Below are 18595 nucleotides of genomic sequence, written 5' to 3' on the forward strand. Positions count from 1 at the left end.
AACCCTAACCCTAACCCTAACCCTAACCCTAACCCTAACCCTAACCCTAACCCTAACCCTAACCCTAACCCTAACCCTAACCCTAACCCTAACCCTAACCCTAACCCTAACCCTAACCCTAACCCTAACCCTAACCCTAACCCTAACCCTAACCCTAACCCTAACCCTAACCCTAACCCTAACCCTAACCCTAACCCTAACCCTAACCCTAACCCTAACCCTAACCCTAACCCTAACCCTAACCCTAACCCTAACCCTAACCCTAACCCTAACCCTAACCCTAACCCTAACCCTAACCCTAACCCTAACCCTAACCCTAACCCTAACCCTAACCCTAACCCTAACCCTAACCCTAACCCTAACCCTAACCCTAACCCTAACCCTAACCCTAACCCTAACCCTAACCCTAACCCTAACCCTAACCCTAACCCTAACCCTAACCCTAACCCTAACCCTAACCCTAACCCTAACCCTAACCCTAACCCTAACCCTAACCCTAACCCTAACCCTAACCCTAACCCTAACCCTAACCCTAACCCTAACCCTAACCCTAACCCTAACCCTAACCCTAACCCTAACCCTAACCCTAACCCTAACCCTAACCCTAACCCTAACCCTAACCCTAACCCTAACCCTAACCCTAACCCTAACCCTAACCCTAACCCTAACCCTAACCCTAACCCTAACCCTAACCCTAACCCTAACCCTAACCCTAACCCTAACCCTAACCCTAACCCTAACCCTAACCCTAACCCTAACCCTAACCCTAACCCTAACCCTAACCCTAACCCTAACCCTAACCCTAACCCTAACCCTAACCCTAACCCTAACCCTAACCCGAACCCGAACCCGAACCCGAACCCGAACCCTAACCCTAACCCTAACCCTAACCCTAACCCTAACCCGAACCCGAACCCGAACCCGAACCCGAACCCGAACCCGAACCCTAACCCTAACCCTAACCCTAACCCTAACCCTAACCCTAACCCTAACCCTAACCCTAACCCTAACCCTAACCCTAACCCTAACCCCTAACCCTAACCCCTAACCCTAACCCTAACCCTAACCCTAACCCTAACCCTAACCCGAACCCTAACCCGAACCCTAACCCGAACCCTAACCCTAACCCTAACCCTAACCCGAACCCTAACCCGAACCCGAACCCTAACCCTAACCCTAACCCTAACCCGAACCCGAACCCGAACCCTAACCCTAACCCTAACCCTAACCCTAACCCTAACCCTAACCCTAACCCTAACCCTAACCCGAACCCTAACCCTAACCCTAACCCTAACCCTAACCCTAACCCTAACCCTAACCCTAACCCTAACCCTAACCCGAAACCTAACCCTAACCCTAACCCTAACCCTAACCCGAACCCTAACCCTAACCCTAACCCGAAACCTAACCCTAACCCTAACCCTAACCCTAACCCGAACCCTAACCCTAACCCTAACCCTAACCCTAACCCTAACCCTAACCCTAACCCTAACCCTAACCCTAACCCTAACCCCTAACCCTAACCCTAACCCTAACCCGAAACCTAACCCTAACCCTAACCCTAACCCGAAACCTAACCCTAACCCTAACCCTAACCCTAACCCTAACCCTAACCCTAACCCTAACCCTAACCCGAACCCTAACCCTAACCCGAAACCTAACCCTAACCCGAAACCTAACCCTAACCCTAACCCGAACCCTAACCCTAACCCTAACCCTAACCCTAACCCTAACCCTAACCCTAACCCTAACCCGAAACCTAACCCTAACCCTAACCCTAACCCTAACCCTAACCCTAACCCTAACCCGAAACCTAACCCTAACCCGAAACCTAACCCTAACCCGAAACCTAACCCGAACCCTAACCCGAACCCTAACCCGAAACCTAACCCTAACCCTAACCCTAACCCTAACCCGAAACCTAACCCTAACCCGAAACCTAACCCTAACCCGAAACCTAACCCGAACCCTAACCCGAAACCTAACCCTAACCCTAACCCTAACCCGAAACCTAACCCTAACCCGAAACCTAACCCTAACCCGAAACCTAACCCGAAACCTAACCCTAACCCGAAACCTAACCCTAACCCGAAACCTAACCCGAAACCTAACCCGAAACCTAACCCTAACCCTAACCCGAAACCTAACCCTAACCCTAACCCTAACCCGAAACCCTAACCCAAAACCCTAACCCGAAACCAAACCCGAAACCGAAACCCGAAACCGAAACCCGAAACCGAAACCCTAAACCTAACCCTAACCCTTAACCTGAAACCTAACCCGAAACCTAACCCGAACCCTAACCCTAACCCTAACCCGAAACCTAACCCGAAACCTAACCCTAACCCGAAACCTAACCCTAACCCGAAACCTAAACCGAAACCAAAACCAAAACCCAAAACCCTAACCCGAAACCAAACCCGAAACCGAAACCCGAAACCGAAACCCGAAACCTAATCCCGAAACCTAATCCCGAAACCAAAACCAAAACCGAACCCTAATCCCGAAACCAAAACCAAAACCACATCCGAACCCTAATCCCGAAACCGAAACCGAAACCACACCCGAACCCTAATACCAAAACCACAACCGAAAGCACAACCGACCCCTAATCCCGAAACCGAAACCGAGACCTAATCCCGAAACCGAAACCGAAACCACACCCGAACACTAATACCAAAACCGAAACCGAAACCGAAACCGAAACCGAAACCACAACAAAAACCACAACCGAACCCTAATCCCAAAACCGTAACCGAAACCGATCCCTAATTTCCCTAATTTCCATAATTCCCCTAATTCCCCTAATTCCCCTATCCCTAATTTCCCTAACCCTAACCCCCTTGCGTTCACCCTGGAGGCAGGCAGTACATCACAGCCTCTCCCATTTTGAAGAGACCCTTGTCCAGCAGGCTGAGGCAAAGAGGAAGTCACAAAGGAAGCAAAACCAGAGAGCTGGACAGGGGACAGATTGGATTTGTCTTCAGTGTGGAAGAGATTGCAACTCTCGAATTGGCCTCCTCAGCCACACTAGACGCTGTTCCAAGTCCTCCATACAGAGCACGCTACCATAGTCTTTCGAGACTGAAGGATGCCTACACAACCCTCTTGGTGGCGCTGTGGGCTAAACCACAGAAGCCTCTATGCTGTAAGGTCTATAGATCTGCAGCTGTAAGGTCACATCCATGCGACGGAGTGAGCTCCCGTCGATTGTCCCAGCTCCTGCCAACCTAGCACTTCGAAAGCATACAAATGCAAGTAAATACGTAGGGACCACCTCGGTAGGAAGGTAACAGCGTTCCGTGTCTAAGTCGCACTGGCCATGTGGCCACGGAAGATTGTCTTTGGAGAAAACGCTGGCTCCGTGGCTTGAAAACAGGGATAAGCACCGCCTCTAAAGTTGAACACGACTGGACAAAAATTGTCAACAGGAACCTTTACCTTTAACCCTAAGGGTCAGGGTTAGGGTTAAAGGTAAAGGTTCCCGTTGACAATTTTTGTCCAGTCGTGTTCAACTTTAGGGTTACCGCACAGTAAGAGCAGGGGGAGGGGTGGAGCAGAGGGTGGGGCAGAGGAGAGGGTGGTGCAGGGGAGAGGGCGGAGTGGAGGAGAGGGCGGAGCGGAGCGGAGCAGGAGGGAGGGGCAGATTTTTGGGAGGCGCAGACTTGCACCTGCTTCGCAGAGGACACGGCGGAGCCGAGGGAGGGGCAGATTTTTGCGAGGTGTGGGTTCGCCCTTGCTTCGCCGAGGGCAGGGCGGAGGAGAAGGTGGGGCGGGGCGGAGCCGCGGGAGGGGCAGATTTTTTGGCGGCGCGGGCTCGCGCGCGCGCGCGCGCGAGCCCGCGCCGCCAAAAAATCTGCCCCTCCCGCGGCTCCGCCCCGCCCCACCTTCTCCTCCGCCCTGCCCTCGGCTCCGCCCTCTGCTCCGCCTCCCCTCCTGCTCCACCCCCCCTACTCTGTCCCCTCCCTACTCTGCCCCCCTCAGCTCCACCCCCTCCCTACTCCGCCCCCTCTGCTCCACCCCCCCTACTCTGTCCCCTCCCTACTGTGCCCCCCCCTCCTACTCTGCCCCTCCCCTCTACTCTGCCCCTCCCTTCTACTGTGCCCCTCCTCCCACTCACTTAGCTGCCATCCACCTCTACAGCACCTAACCTGCAGCTCTCTCCTTATAACATTATTACAACCCGATTGCTATTTAAAACCCCCAATCCTGCGTCCTTCTAGGTCACAGTGGCCTCAAAAAATTCCATCTCGCCTTCTATTGCGGTCTGTTCACACTTCTTTTTCGTCTTCCACTCCACTTACCACCCCAACTCTCCCCTCCAATTCTTATTTTTACGCCAATCTTGAAAAACATTGCTACAAACCCACAACGATGCATTATGGGACCCTTTTACGCAGATCACGCATTTAAACCCTTCCAACCTCAACTCTTCCAGCTCACCTTCACTTCAACAAAATGCACCTTCCTTGCTTTTTCTTACGCTTTCACTTTTAGTCCTTTTACACTCTTTTGCCCATAACGACTCTCCCCTAACATTCTTCTCTTTACATAAAGCTTTCAATCCTTTCTACAAACCCTCCTCCGTGCGTTCCACAAATGTGCTCGCAAAAACCACATTTCAAACGATTAAACCACACGAACAAAGACAAACCGAATTTATTCACATCTCTCTCAACTCCAAAAATACACCTTGCGCTACTTTAACCCGAACCCTACTTTAAACGCTCATTTCTCTCCACGCTCCCACAATGCATTGCACACCCCTTACGCCGATTTTTTTAAACATTGCTCTTCACATACAGACTCCGGACCGCGCTTGTGATGGCACTAATTAATACAAAAGGAACCAGAACTGTAAACCCTAAAGAACACAAACCCATATGCTATTTATACCGATCGCTGTAACCTCAAACAATTCATCTTACAGAGCTTTAAATACCTCACTTCCAAATCACCGTCCCGTAATTCAGTGACAACTTTTTAGGTTTTTTTAAACATTTCTTTTCAAATAAGAATTCAAACGCACAATTACGAGGGCACAAATAAGTAAACCCTAACCAACAAAAACCCACATGCAATTTACTCAAATCACTGCCACCTACAAGATTTCAGTTTTCAGTCATTTAAATACCGCACCTCCGCAATGCCCTTTAACGATACAACACGGACCCCTTTTCCTTTCAAAACCTTTCAAATTTTCAAAAACCTTTCCCAGGAGAGGTAAAACACTCAAACGCTCCCCCTTCACTTGATTCGTATAAGCAGGTACATCTCCCCAACGAAACCCTAGACACTCTTAACCTTTTCTCTCTTTTGCTTAACCAACGAAAGAAACAAAAACCACCTCTGGCACGGCACAGTCCCTTCATTAGTACCTCGAACGCTTCCCCGCGTAGAACTCAAACCCCCCCAGAGAACGACCCCGACTTGCTTTCGCATGGGAACCTGAAGTCGAAACACCCCTCAAGCGGCATTTCCCTCACTTTCCGCAGCACCGCCTCCTCCCGGATTTTTTTAAAGCCCACTGGTTGAATTCAATCCACTGCCCGATACGCCCCCCAATTAACTGGGCCGTCTCGTGACGTAGAGCCCCTCACCTCGCGCGTTTCGTATATAAACTAAACGGGAGGGGTGGGGTTTGCTGGCTGCCCGCTGTGTCGTCAACCGGAGGAGACCGGCGGCGGCGGTGGCGGCGGCTGCTGCTCTTCCTGCTTCTTCTTCGCTTGCTCCACAAGTTCGTTTCGGATTCCAGGTAGCCAAGCCTGACCAAGAAGGCCTTTTTCTTCAGATCAACGTTCAAAGTTTGTTGGGGGGGGTGATAAATTGGGTGTTCAGCGGGGCGGGGGGGGGGTGTTTCCATCTGACGAGCCCCTACAAAAGGTTTGATTCACCTTGGCAGCCTTTTCTACACAAAGTCAAGTCGTTTATTACCTTCCTTTTTAGTTGCCTGCGGTTGTTTGGAAATCTAGGCTCTCTCTGATAAAACTTATAGTCGGCGACCTGTGTTACTCTACTGCAATCCCCCCCCCCCCCGAGGGTCTCATCTACTGTCTGCCAGCCCGACCCCATCAAATAGCCAAACAAACTCTTTTTAATGGATCTTGTGCTGTCCAGAGGTTCGGCTCAGTAATTTCAAGGACTTAATGGTTTCCTCTGTGTTGCACAGACTATTAAGCTGCAGCTTCGTTCAAAATATTTCCTCTTCCATGATGACAGGCTGCTAGAATGACTCAACCGCAAAATTCAATGAACCTGCAACAAAATGAATATGTATTTCTGAATAAAAATAGTGCTGCCTAAAAATACTGTCCTCCTATTTTGGCTTCTCGGATGAAACATCAGGCACTGGTCAATCTTAGTTTTCTTCAACTGGGGTGTCCAAATCTACTAAATAAATCGGGAACTTGGAATTTCTAATTTGGCCATTGTAAGTGTGTGTGCGTTAAAAAAAAAAAACACCAGACAAAACAACAACTTATACAACATTGGGTTTATTTCAGGGAATCAAATGTTGCCTAAGGAATGTTCTTTCCCCCCAAAACCTCTTTCAGGGGGTGTGACAAAAACAAAACAAAACAAAAAAAAGAAGACATTCCCAAACAGGAAAATAAAGCAGTGGGTTTGTCTCTTCTAGGCATGTACTTAATAAACAAAAACTGGCAGCCACCCCTGCCTGTATGTTCTGGATTGAAAAATTCTATGCAAGAAACAACGCCTAGGTTTCAAAGTGAATGATACCAATTTTCATCCAACAGCAGAATGTTTAATACAATGCTCTTGCTTAATTCAATGTTACTCCTCTCGGTGGGTATTTGAACCCAGGCTTGCTGATTTATTAACGTGCTCTCTCTACTACAGCAAACAGGGTATTTTTGTTAACAATAATCATGATAGGAATAACGATGTTATACAATTTTTGGAATTAATGACTGATTTTAACTTTTAAATATTGTCTTTTAATCCTGTGAGTCCCCTTGGGTCCTGTTTTTAGCAGGAAAACAGGGTTGAAAAACTTTAAATGAATAAAATCTACACCGTGGTCTAAGTTGCAGGGCTATTTGTCAGGTTCTATGGATGAAGCGGATTTGTAGGAAGCGATCCGGTGAGACTAAATATTTTACTTTGCCTTAACGGGAGCATCGGAGACACGAGGAGGAGGCGCTTGCAGCTTCATGGAACCACTGAAACTTCTTCTATGAACGTGTGGAAGAGGAGCTTCCGTTTTCTCTATTAGTATTAGTGTTCTTATGCTTTATTTTCTTGTTCCCTGCCAAAAGAGAAAGAAACAAAATGCAAAGGAATGCTTTTCATGTTAATGTGCTTCTTAATGTTACTACAGCAAGCTTAGTTTTTTCTTTATAGGATGACAAGACGAAGGAAATCCCTTCGTGGACTTTTCTTCAAGGATGCTTTGGTGTCTCTTCCTATATAGAGGAAGGTGTAGGCCTTCTATAGCTGTCTTTTCGGCAGGGGAGTTGGTGAACGAGATTTAATTCTGTATTTTTCTTTATAGGATGATGGGATGAAGGAAATCCCTTCATAGACTTTCCTTCAGAGGCTAACCAAAACAGACAGGATACACTCTGCAAGCACTCAGGGATCTTCACTTGGAGACAATTGCTCATCATACATGAGAGTGGTCGTAAGACCAGATAGGCGAGATATAAAATAAATACACCCCTGCCTGTACCCTTGGATCAGCGTTGCTTCTGAAGGAGCCCAGGAGTCTGGCCTTCCGTGGCGGTGGGAGTTAATCATATATGGGCAGTGTATCATAAGGAGCCACTGTAGGCTCAAGAAGTACCCATTATTGTAGCTTAGTAATCAATCTAGATTGACTAACACAGTGGTTCTTAACCTTTGTTACTCAGGTGTTTTTGAACTGCAACTCCCAGAAACCTCAGTCAGTAGACCTGATGGTGAAGGCTTCTGGGACTTGCGGTCCAAAAACATCCGAGTAACAAAGGTTAAGAACCAAGAGCAGAATGCTTAATTTAATGCTCTGTGATGTTTCTCAACGAGGATTTCAGCCCGGACTTCCTGATTTCTTAACGTACTCTCTCCACTACACAAAACTGGATGTTTTCGTTAGGAATAATCAGGATAGGAATAACGATGTTATACAAATTTTTGGGTTGATTGCTGATTTTAACTTATAAATATTGTCTTTTAATGCTGTGAGTCACCTTGGGTCCTGTTTTCGGCAGGAACACAGGGTAGAAAAATTTCAAATGAATAAAATCTACACGGTCGTCTTAGAACTCATAAGTTGGAGGGCTGTTTGTCGGGTTCTCTAGACAAAGCGGATTTGTAAGAAGCGATCCGGTGATACTAAATAGTTTACTTTCCCTTAGTAGGAGCGTCGGGGATGTCGAGATGAGGTGCTTGCGCTGAAACGTCTTCTATAAACGTGTGGAATAGGAGCTTCCATTTTCTCTATTAGTATTGATAAAGGAACGTGTGCTGTGGTGGTTTCTTTTTCTTAATACCTGCCAGAAGAGAAAGAAACAAAATGTAAACTAATGCTTTTGATGTTAATGTGCTTCTTAACGTTAATGTGCCAGGGTTAGTTTCTTCTTTGTACGATGACAGGACGAAGGAAATCCCTTCGTGGGCTTTCCTTCAAGGATGCTTTCGTGTCTCTTCCTATATAGAGGAACGTGTAAGCAATCTACAGCTGTCTTTTTAGGATGGGGATTCTGTACAGGACATTTGATTCTGTATTATTCTTTATAGGATGATGGGGAAAAGGAAATCCCTTCAGGGGTTATTTTGGCTATCTTCCTATGGAGATCCATAAACAGACGGGTCACATGGAGGCAATTGCTCATCCTACATCCCACGCCTCTGGCCTTGCGTTGGCGTTGCTTCTGAAGAAGACCAGCAGTCTAGCCTTCTGTGCAGGTGGAGTGGGGGTGGGACTTAAGCCCATAGGGGTAGTTTATCATAAGGAGTGATTGTGGGCTCAAGAAGTACCCTTTATTGTAGCTTAATAATCAATCCAGATTGGGTAACGGGCTCCAACTGGTCGCGTCGATAGAAAGTGTCAAGATACTTCCGCAGGACTAAAACGTGGTGGCTGGATTGCAGACTGTGGTTCCTGATAGGGATCGCCTCGCCCTCGTGTTATGGTAGCTCCGCAGGCTGCCGATCGGTTTCTGGGCTCAATTTAAACAGCTGGTTTTGACCTATAAAGCCCTTTCTCTTCAGGCAAATCTTCCCGGACTGTCTGGCTACCTAAGTGTGGTTTTTAGGTGGATTTTCATGCGTTATACAAATGACTGGATGTTTAGTACTACTGGTGTTTTGCTTTATTCAGAGTGATTTTAGTTTGTTTATAATATTCATATATTGTTTTTACCTTTAATATAATATTTTGTTGATGTAAAGTGCCTCTCTGTATTCATTGGTCCTAACTTTAAATATGGCCTTTTAATGATCTAAACCACTGTTGGATAGTCCTTGTTTCTGCTTTAACTATTGTCTTTCAACAGTGTAAGTGGCCTCTTTAAGGAGAAAGGCGGGCTAAAAGTATTTTAGATAAAATGAATAAATAAATAATAGTGTCTTGGAAACCTGAATTTCAGGATATTTTTTCCAACCTCTGCCCCTGGCTGTCAACTTTGTGTGACATCCTCTCGGTAAATGAACGTGACCTTACTCTGTTGGCGTTGCCCTGCATCGCAACCGGTTGCTGTCCAATTAGCGCTAGTTTGTCACAGTCGTTCAAATATTATTTTTTTTCTAACTTTGATTGAAGGAAAATGGAGAAAACTGCAGCTCCATATGGAACCTCCATCCTTATGAGAGCCTCGTGGTGGACTGGTTAAAATGCTGTACTGCAGCCAAAACTGCTCACGACCTGGGGTTCGATCCCAGGTAGCCGGCTCAAGGTTGGCTCAGACTTCTATCCTTCTGAGGTTGGTAGAATGAGTACCCAGCTTGCTGGGTGGGGGCAATGTGTAGCCTGCATAATTAACTTGTAAATCACCCTGAGAGTGCTTGAAGCACTATGGGGCGGTATAGAAGCAGCACACTTTCCTTTTCTTTTTTTCTTTTCTTTCTTTCTTTCTTTCTTTCTTTCTTTCTTTCTTTCTTTCTTTCTTTCTTTCTTTCTTTCTTTCTTTTCTTTTTTTGCTTTCTATTTTTCGCTTACTGTGCCTGGGTCTTTTTTAACAGCTTGGTACTCTTGATCCTCTTATGGAAAAACTGGTCCTCCCCGCCTCACCTCCAGCCATGGGAATTTCGGTGGGGAAAGCCTGAAGAATAGGGCTCCCCCTCCTTGGAAGTCATCCGGGAATCCCCCAACAAATGCCTAAAGGGGAAACTTGTGATCTTAAAAGCAGCACAGGTTCTTGACTCCTGAAATGGACCTCAGTCCACAAGAACTAACTCTACCCTTTACAAGGACACAAAATCTTTGGTTTTGGCTGTGAAAAAACAAACCCGGTAACCTGACATGATGCTTTGCGAGCATCTTGCTCCTGGTACGCTGCATCTCTTCCCTGAAAGGAGAAGTGTTCTCCGTGCTGTCCTTGTCCAAGCAGGTGGAGACCTGTCTCTTCAGGCAGGCTTTTCCTCAATGAATAGTGTTCAGCGGGGTGGGGGGGTTATTTCCATCTGACGAGCCCCTAAAAAAGTTTGAGCCACTTTGGCAGCCTTTTCTACACAAAGTCAAGTCGTTTATTACCTCTTTTTTTAGCCGCCTCCGGTAGGTTGGAAATCTTGACTCTCTCTGATAAAACCTCTCGTGGGGGACCTGTGTTACTCTACTGCAATCCAGTGGTTGCTCGGGAGGGTCTAATCTACTGTCTCCCCACCCGACCCCTATCAAATAGCCAAACACCCCCCTTTTTAATGTATCTTGTGCTCTGCAGAGTTTTCGGCTCAGTAATTTGCAGGGTTTAATGTTTTCCTCTTCTTGCCTATGTGTTGCTGAGAGTGTTAAGCAGAGTCTTCGCTTCAAAGATTTCCTCTTGAATGATGACAGGCTGCTAAAATGACTCAACTGCAAGATGAAATGAACGTATTGTACAACAAACTGAATATGCATTGGTGAATGAAAATAGTGCTGCCTAAAAATACTGTCCTCCTATTTTGGCTTCTCGGATGAAACATCAGTCACTGGTCAATCTTAGTTTTCTTCAACTTGGGTTTCCAAATCTACTAAATAAATCAGGAACTTGGAATTTCTAATTTGGCCATTCTAAGTGTGCGTTAAAAAAAACACCAGACAAAACAACGACTTATGCAACGTTGGCTTTATTTCAGGGAATCGAGTGTTGCCTAAGGTATGTTCTTTCCCCCCAAAACCTCTTTCAGTGGGTGTGGCAAAAACAAACAAAAAAATAGAAGACATTCCCAAACAGGAAAATAAAGCAGTGGGTTTGTCTGTTCTAGGCATGTACTTAATAAACAAAAACTGGCAGCCACCCCTGCCTGTGTGTTCTGGGTGGAAAAATTGTATGCAAGAAACAACGCCTAGGTTTCAAAGTGAATGATACCAATTTTCATCCAACAGCAGAATGTTAATTCAATGCTCTTGTTTAATTCAATGTTACTCCTCTCGGTGGGTATTTGAACCCAGGCTTGCTGATTTATTAACGCGCTCTCTCTACTACAGCAAACGGGGTATTTTTGTTAGCAATAATCATGATAGGACTAACGATGTTCTACAAATTTTTGGGTTAATGACTGATTTTAACTTTTAAATATTGTCTTTTAATGCTGTGAGTCGCCTTGGGTCCTGTTTTTAGCAGGAAGACAGGGTAGAAAAACGTCAAATGAATAAAATCTACACCGTGGTCTAAGTTGGAGGGCTATTTGTCAGGTTCTCTAGATGAAGCGGATTTGTAGGAAGCGATCCGGTAAGACTAAATACTTTACTTTGCCTTAACAGGAGCATCGGAGACACGAGGAGGAGGCGCTTGCAGCTTCATGGAACCACTGAAACTTCTACGAACGTGTGGAAGAGGAGCTTCCGTTTTCTCTATTAGTATTAGTGTTCTTATGCTTTATTTTCTTGTTCCCTGCCAAAAGAGAAACAAAATGCAAAGGAATGCTTTTCATGTTAATGTGCTTCTTAACGTTAATATGGCAAGCTTAGTTTTTTCTTTATTGGATGACAGGATGAAGGCAATCCCTTTGTGGGCTTTTTTTCAAGGATGCTTTGGTGTCTCTTCCTATATAGAGGAAGGTGTAAGCCTTCTATAGCTGTCTTTTCGGCAGGGGAGTTGGTGAACGAGATTTAATTCTGTATTTTTCTTTATAGGATGACGGGATGAAGGAAATCCCTTCATAGACTTTCCTTCAGAGGCTATCCAAAACAGACAGGATACACTCTGCAAGTACTCACTAATCTTCACTTGGAGACAGTTGCTCATCATACATGAGAGTGGTCGTAAGACCAGATAGGCGGGATATAAAATAAATAAATACACCCCTACCTCTAGCCTTGGATCAGCGTTGCTTCTGAAGGAGCCCAGGAGTCTGGCCTTCCGTGGGGGTGGGGTGCGGGTTAATCATATACGGGCAGTGTATCATAAGGAGCCACTGTAGGCTCAAGAAGTACACATTATTGTAGCTTAGTAATCAATCTAGATTGGCTAACACAGTGGTTCTTAACCTTTGTTACTCAGGTGTTTTTGAACTGCAACTCCCAGAAACCTCAGCCACCAGAGCTGATGGTGAAGGCTTCTGGGAGTTGCAGTCCAAAAACATCCGAGTAACAAAGGTTAAGAACCAGTGGGCTAACAGGCTCCATGTGGTCCCGTCGATGGAAAGTGTCACGACACTTCCGCAGGACTCAAACGCGGCGGCCGGATTGCGGACTATGGGTCGTCATACTGATCGCGCCGCCCCTATATTACGGCAGCTCCGCAGGCTGCAGATTGTTTCGGGGCTCAATTTAAACAGCTGGTTTTGACCTATGAAGCCCTTTCTCTTCAGGCAAATCTTCCCAGACTGTCTGGCTACCTAAGTGTGGTTTTTAGGTGGATTTTCATACATTATACCTATGACTGGATGTTTAGTACTACTTGTGTTTTGCTTTATTCAGATTGATTTTAGTTTGTTTATTTATAATATTCATATATTGTTTTTACCTTTAATATAATGTTTGGTTGATGTAAGGTGCCTCTCTGTATTCATTGGTCCTAAATTCAAATATGGCCTTTTAATGATGTAAACCACTGTTGGATAGTCCTTGTTTCTGCTTTAACTATTGTCTTTTAACAATGTAAGTGGCATCTTTAAGGAGAAAGGGGGGCTAAAAGTATTTTAGCTAAAATGAATAAATAAATAATAGTGTCTTGGAAACCTGAGTTTCAGGATATTTTTTCCAACCTCTGCCCCTGGCTGTCAACTTTGTGCGACATCCTCTCGGTAAATGAACGTGACCTTACTCTGTTGGCGTTACCCTGCATCACCACCCGTTGCTGCCTATTTAGCGCTAGTTCGTCACAGACGTTCAAATATTATTTTTTTCTAACTTTGATTGAAGGAAAATGGAGAAAACTGCAGTTCCATATGGAACCTCCATCCTTATGAGAGCCACGTGGCGCACTGGTTGGAGCAAATGAACTATGAAACTCTGCGATCTCATGGACACAACGACACCTGCTTAAGAGGGGAAAAATACAGTTATACCAAATGACAAGTATAAGCGCCTGTAAAAAGGGGGAGAAAACCAGGGGGCAGCGGGTGGAATTAAAAGCAGTAGAAATGAGCCACAACCCAAGGTGCCCTTGATGCTGGGAAGAAAAAGACGGCTCCCTCGCCTCTCCAGGGTGAAATAATAAAATCGCAACACAAACAAAAAGCCCAGAGTGGCCTTGGCTGCCAGATGGGCATTATATAAATCAAATAAATATATAATTAAATAAGTAATTAAATTAAAATATATAAAAGAAGGAAGCATGAAGAACTTCAAGTCATTTAATGTGAGGGCGACAACTACCAGGATGAGTCGTGCCCTGCATTTCCCATGGGGTTTGGAGGCAGAAAGAGGGAGGGAGGGAGGGAGGGACCGAAATCCACCCAGACCCCCTTTAATCCTTTCCTTCAGGGCCAGCCTCATGGGGAGGAGACCAACCGTAACTCTGCACATGCCCAGAGACTTGGTGGCTTTTCCCACCTTCGATCAGATTCATCTCCTAAAGGACTACAAAGCCCATCATGGGGGTGGGGGAGAAGGGTCCCAGCAGTCACCCCACCCTCCCCCATGGGCCTCCTTACCCAGCCGCCGTCCCCGGTCGGAGCGGGGCAGCGTCCAGCGCAAGCTGGGTCTGCCACCCGCCTTGCAGCCGGAACAGCCTCTGGGTGCCGCAGGGGCAGGCCGGACAAATAATGGGGAGACACGGTGGGGAAGGAAAAGCGTGACGCACCGGCCTTTAGTGTCCCAGCGTTGCCATGGCAACGGGATGGGAAGGGGCGGGCCCGGAGGACCTGCTCTCCGAGTGCAAAGGGCTAGCAGGTCCCCATGGTGACTTGCAGGAAGAGGCGGGCCCTGAGGACCTGCCCTCTGATTTCCATTGGCTGGGAGCGGCTCCATGGTGACGCGACAGGAAGAGGCGGGCCCAGAGGACCTGCCCTCTGATTTCGAAGGCTAGAACAGCTCTGGGGCGACTTCCAGGAAGAGGCGGGACCAGAGGACCTGCCCTGTGAGTTCTGAAGGCTAGGACATCAGCATGAAAGGCCCTCTGAGTCCAAGCGTGCTAGATGGTGCCTCTACTCCCTTGGCCGGCCACTTCTCGGCTCCCTCTGCTGGCAGCCTCATGCCGGAGGACCCTAGCCATTTCAAACCCCCCCCCCCCAGGCTTCCTGGCTGGGGGAATTAAAAGCGCGGCTCCTAAACGGCTCCTGCTCGATGGGGGGGCATATCCTGAGAGGGACCTAGGAGGAGGAGGAGGAGGAGGAGGTGGAGGTGGAGGAAGAAAAGGAAGGGCGCCTCGCTCTCCCAGGGACTGGGGAGGAGGAAACCTCCTCGTGTCTTTTTTTCCTGGTTCGTCTTCCAACGTTCAAGAGGACGACTGCAATTCAATGAACTTTCGGTGCTTGTCTATTTCACCTGCTTTTTATTAGTAACCCCCCTCCCCTTTTCTCCTTTATCAGCCACTTGTAAAGGTGGTTTTAGATATCTGTAATTTCTCATTTGAACTAAGCGTCCTTTCTTTAAATTAAAATATTTGTCTGCCTTAATAAGATTACTGCATGAAACGGTAATAAATAAATATAGTTCTAAATGATTATCATTGTTGCAGTTATTGTTATTGTTCTTCTTCTTATTATTATTGCTTTTTGCCCTACTGTCCACGCTGTAACAGGTGGCAATTTATTTCTTTATTTCTTTATTCTATTTATACCCCACCTATCTGGTCATTTCGACCACTCTAGGCGGCTGTTTAATTGGTACACTGTTTAACTGGAAAGCTACCAGATGTCTGCGCCTGGATCTTCTTTACCGTTGTCCACGTCCCGTAGCTGTGGGTCTTTATGATGGCAATTTTAATTGTATTTTAATCATTTTATATTTTATTGTATTGAATTTTAATTGTTGTAAGCCGCCCAGAGACCTTTGGGTAGAGTGGGAGGCATATTGAATAAATAAATAAATAAATAAATAAATAAATAAATAAATAAATAAATAAATAAATAAATAAATAAATAAATAAATAAATAAATAAATAAATAAATAGAGAAGAAACTCATGGTCCCAAAGCCGTTTCCTGAAGTCTAAAATGTAACACACGCGCTCACACAAAAGAGAATGCAGGTGGGGGGGGAATGAGAATTTTCAGGTTTTATTGGCAACCCCTTTGCATATTCACCGCCTGAACAGGGAAAAAGAAAAGGCCTCCTCTGCCTGCCAGATCACGGAGTAGGGCGAGAGGGTCCTCCAACCTTCCTTCGGCCCTGCTCCCCCCCCCCCGTGCACGCTGGAGGAGACAAGAACAATAAAAGCCAGAAGAGGAGTAATAATAAAATAATAACTTACATGAAACACAAAGAAGACGGTCACGGCACTCAGCCCCGAACTGCACTTTCTCTCGTCCTTGGCGGGAAAGAAGGGGAGATGGAAGTCCTCTGGAATCTCCACCTCGGGACTCGAACCCGAGCTGGGAGGGAGACTGGAGACAGCTCGCCATGTCCTGCAGGCGTAAAGGGACGAGAGACATACGCACCTGTACACACATCTGCCTTAATCCTTTTTTGTTTTGAACCGGCCATCCTAACGGCAAGTTTAAAAACTGCAACTCTGTGCATGCCCAGGGGCGTTAAAATTACCCAGAAAGGTTATTTCACACCTTTCTTCTCTGTTAACAACTACAAGGGCCGTCACGGGGCAGAGGGGCTCGTGACAGACCCACATGGTATGCCTACCATCCCGCCGGCCCCCTGCACACTTACCCGCCGACCTTTCTGGATCCGGTCGTTCCTCGAGGTTGCAGGGTGGCGCAAATGAACGATGAAGCTCTGCATCCGCGTGAACGAGCTCGCTGAAAGAACGACACCTGGTTCGGAAGGGAAAATCCAGTTATTCCAAATGACAAGTACAAGCGGCTGTGAAAAGGGGGAGAAAAGCGGGACCAGGGGGTGGAATTAAAAGCAGTAGAAATCAGCCACAAACCCAGGTCCCCTTGATGGTGGGAAGAAAAAGACAGCTCCCTCTCCTCTCCAGGGTGGATTAATAAACTCACAACGCAAATAAACTGGCCAGAGAGGCCTTCGCTGACAGATGGGCGCCATATAAATCACATAAATCAATAAGTAAATAAATAAATAAATAAATAAATAAATAACACACACAAGCACACATAAATACAGACATGCATGCACGCATACTTACATACATACATAAAAAATAAATCAAAGAAACAACCACGAAGAACTTCAAATAATTTAATGCAGTGAAAAGTGTGGGAGACGACTGCAAGGCCGCAACGCAATCGCAACGCAAACAAACGGGCCAGAGAGGCCTTGGCTGCCAGATGGGTGCTATATAAATTGCAGAACAAATAAATAAACAAACAAACCAACAAACCAACACATGCATCAATACATACATGCGTGCATACTTACATACATAAAAAATAAATAAAAGAAACAACCATGAAACACTTCAAATATTTTAATGCAGTGAAAAGTGAGGGAGACGAGTACAAGGCCGAGTCCCGCCCTGAATTTCCTATGGGGTTTGGAGGCAGAGGGAGGGAGCGAAATCCACCCAGACCCCCTTTAATCCTTTCCTTAAGGGCCAGCCTCATGGGGAGGAGACCAACTGTAACTCTGCACATGCCCCGAAACTTGAAAAATCCTGAAGACCGCCTTTCCCACCTTGGATCAGATTCATCTCCTGAAGGACTACAAAGCCCATCATGGGTTGGGGGAGAAGGGTCCCAGCAGTCACCCCACCCTCCCCCACGGGCCTCCTTACCCAGCCGCCGTCCCCGGTAGGAGCGGGGCAGCGTCCACCGCAGGCCGGGCCTGCCACCGGCCTTGCAGCCGGAACAGCCTTTGGGTGCCGCAGGGGCAGGCCGGACAAATAATGGGGAGACACGGTGGGGAAGGAAAAGCGCGACGCACCGGCCTTTAGCGTCCCAGCGTCGCCATGGCAACGCGACAGGAAGGGGCGGGCCCGGAGGACCTGCTCTCCGAGTGCAAAGGGCTAGAAGGTCCCCATGGCGACCTGCAGGAAGAGGCGGGCCCTGAAGACCTGCCCTGTGAGTTCTGAAGGCTAGAACGTCAGCATGAAAGGCCCTCTGAGTCCAAGCGTGCTAGACGGTGCCACTACTCCCTTGGCCGGCCACTTCTCGGCTCCCTCTGCTGGCAGCCTCATGCCGGAGGACCCTAGCCATTTCAAACACCCCCCCAGGCTTCCCGGCTGTGGGAATTAAAAGCTCGGCTCCTAAACGGCTCCTGCTCCATGGCGGGGGGGGGGGTGATATCCTGAGAGGGACCGAGGAGGAGGAGGAGGAGGACGAGGTGGAGGTGGAGGAAGAAAAGGAAGGGCGCCTCGCTCTCCCAGGGACTGGGGAGGAGGGAACCTCCTCGTGTCTTTTTTTCCTGATTCGTCTCCCAACGTTCAAGAGGACGACTGCAATTCAATGAACTTTCGGTGCTTGTCTATTTCACCTGCTTTTTATTAGTAACCCCCCTCCCCTTTTCTCCTTTATCAGCCACTTGTAAAGGTGGTTTTAGATATCTGTAATTTCTCATTTGAACTAAGTGTCCATTCTTTAAATTAAAATATTTGTGTGCCTTAATAAGATTACTGCATGAAACGGTAATAAATAAATATAGTTATAAATGATTATTATTGTTGCAGTTATCGTTATTGTTCTTCTTATTATTATTATTGCTTTTTGCCCTACTGTCCACGCTGTAACAGGTGGCAATTTATTTCTTTATTTCTTTATTCTATTTATACCCCACCTATCTGGTCATTTCAACCACTCTAGGTGGCTGTTTAATTGGTACACTGTTTAACTGGAAAGCTACCAGATGTCTGCGCCTGGATCTTCTTTACCGTTGTCCACGTCCCGTAGCTGTGGGTCTTTATGATGGCAATTTTAATTGTATTTTAATCGCATTT

The 18595-nt window shown here is 46.7% G+C and overlaps 2 long non-coding RNA genes across 7 annotated transcripts; one reads left to right on the top strand and one right to left on the bottom strand.

The window, feature by feature from the left end:
* The first annotated feature begins 4238 nt into the window (after positions 1-4238).
* Positions 4239-13320, top strand: LOC144584116 (uncharacterized). 6 transcript variants are annotated; one of them, XR_013538185.1, is made up of 3 exons: positions 4239-5755; positions 5947-9923; positions 11903-13320. It is a non-coding gene; the product is annotated as an uncharacterized LOC144584116 (long non-coding RNA). The 6 variants fall into 6 exon arrangements; XR_013538188.1 differs by having other exon boundaries at positions 5576-5804; positions 8740-9923; XR_013538187.1 differs by having other exon boundaries at positions 5577-5755; positions 8740-9923.
* On the bottom strand, positions 6479-17331 carry LOC144584115 (uncharacterized). The gene is made up of 3 exons (XR_013538184.1): positions 16411-17331; positions 15998-16151; positions 6479-8492 (listed from the first exon to the last, which is right to left on the bottom strand). It is a non-coding gene; the product is annotated as an uncharacterized LOC144584115 (long non-coding RNA).
* Between the last annotated feature and the right edge of the window lie 1264 nt (positions 17332-18595).

The sequence above is a fragment of the Pogona vitticeps genome, chromosome 8, assembly GCF_051106095.1.
Source record: "Pogona vitticeps strain Pit_001003342236 chromosome 8, PviZW2.1, whole genome shotgun sequence".
Classification (NCBI taxonomy): domain Eukaryota; kingdom Metazoa; phylum Chordata; class Lepidosauria; order Squamata; family Agamidae; genus Pogona; species Pogona vitticeps.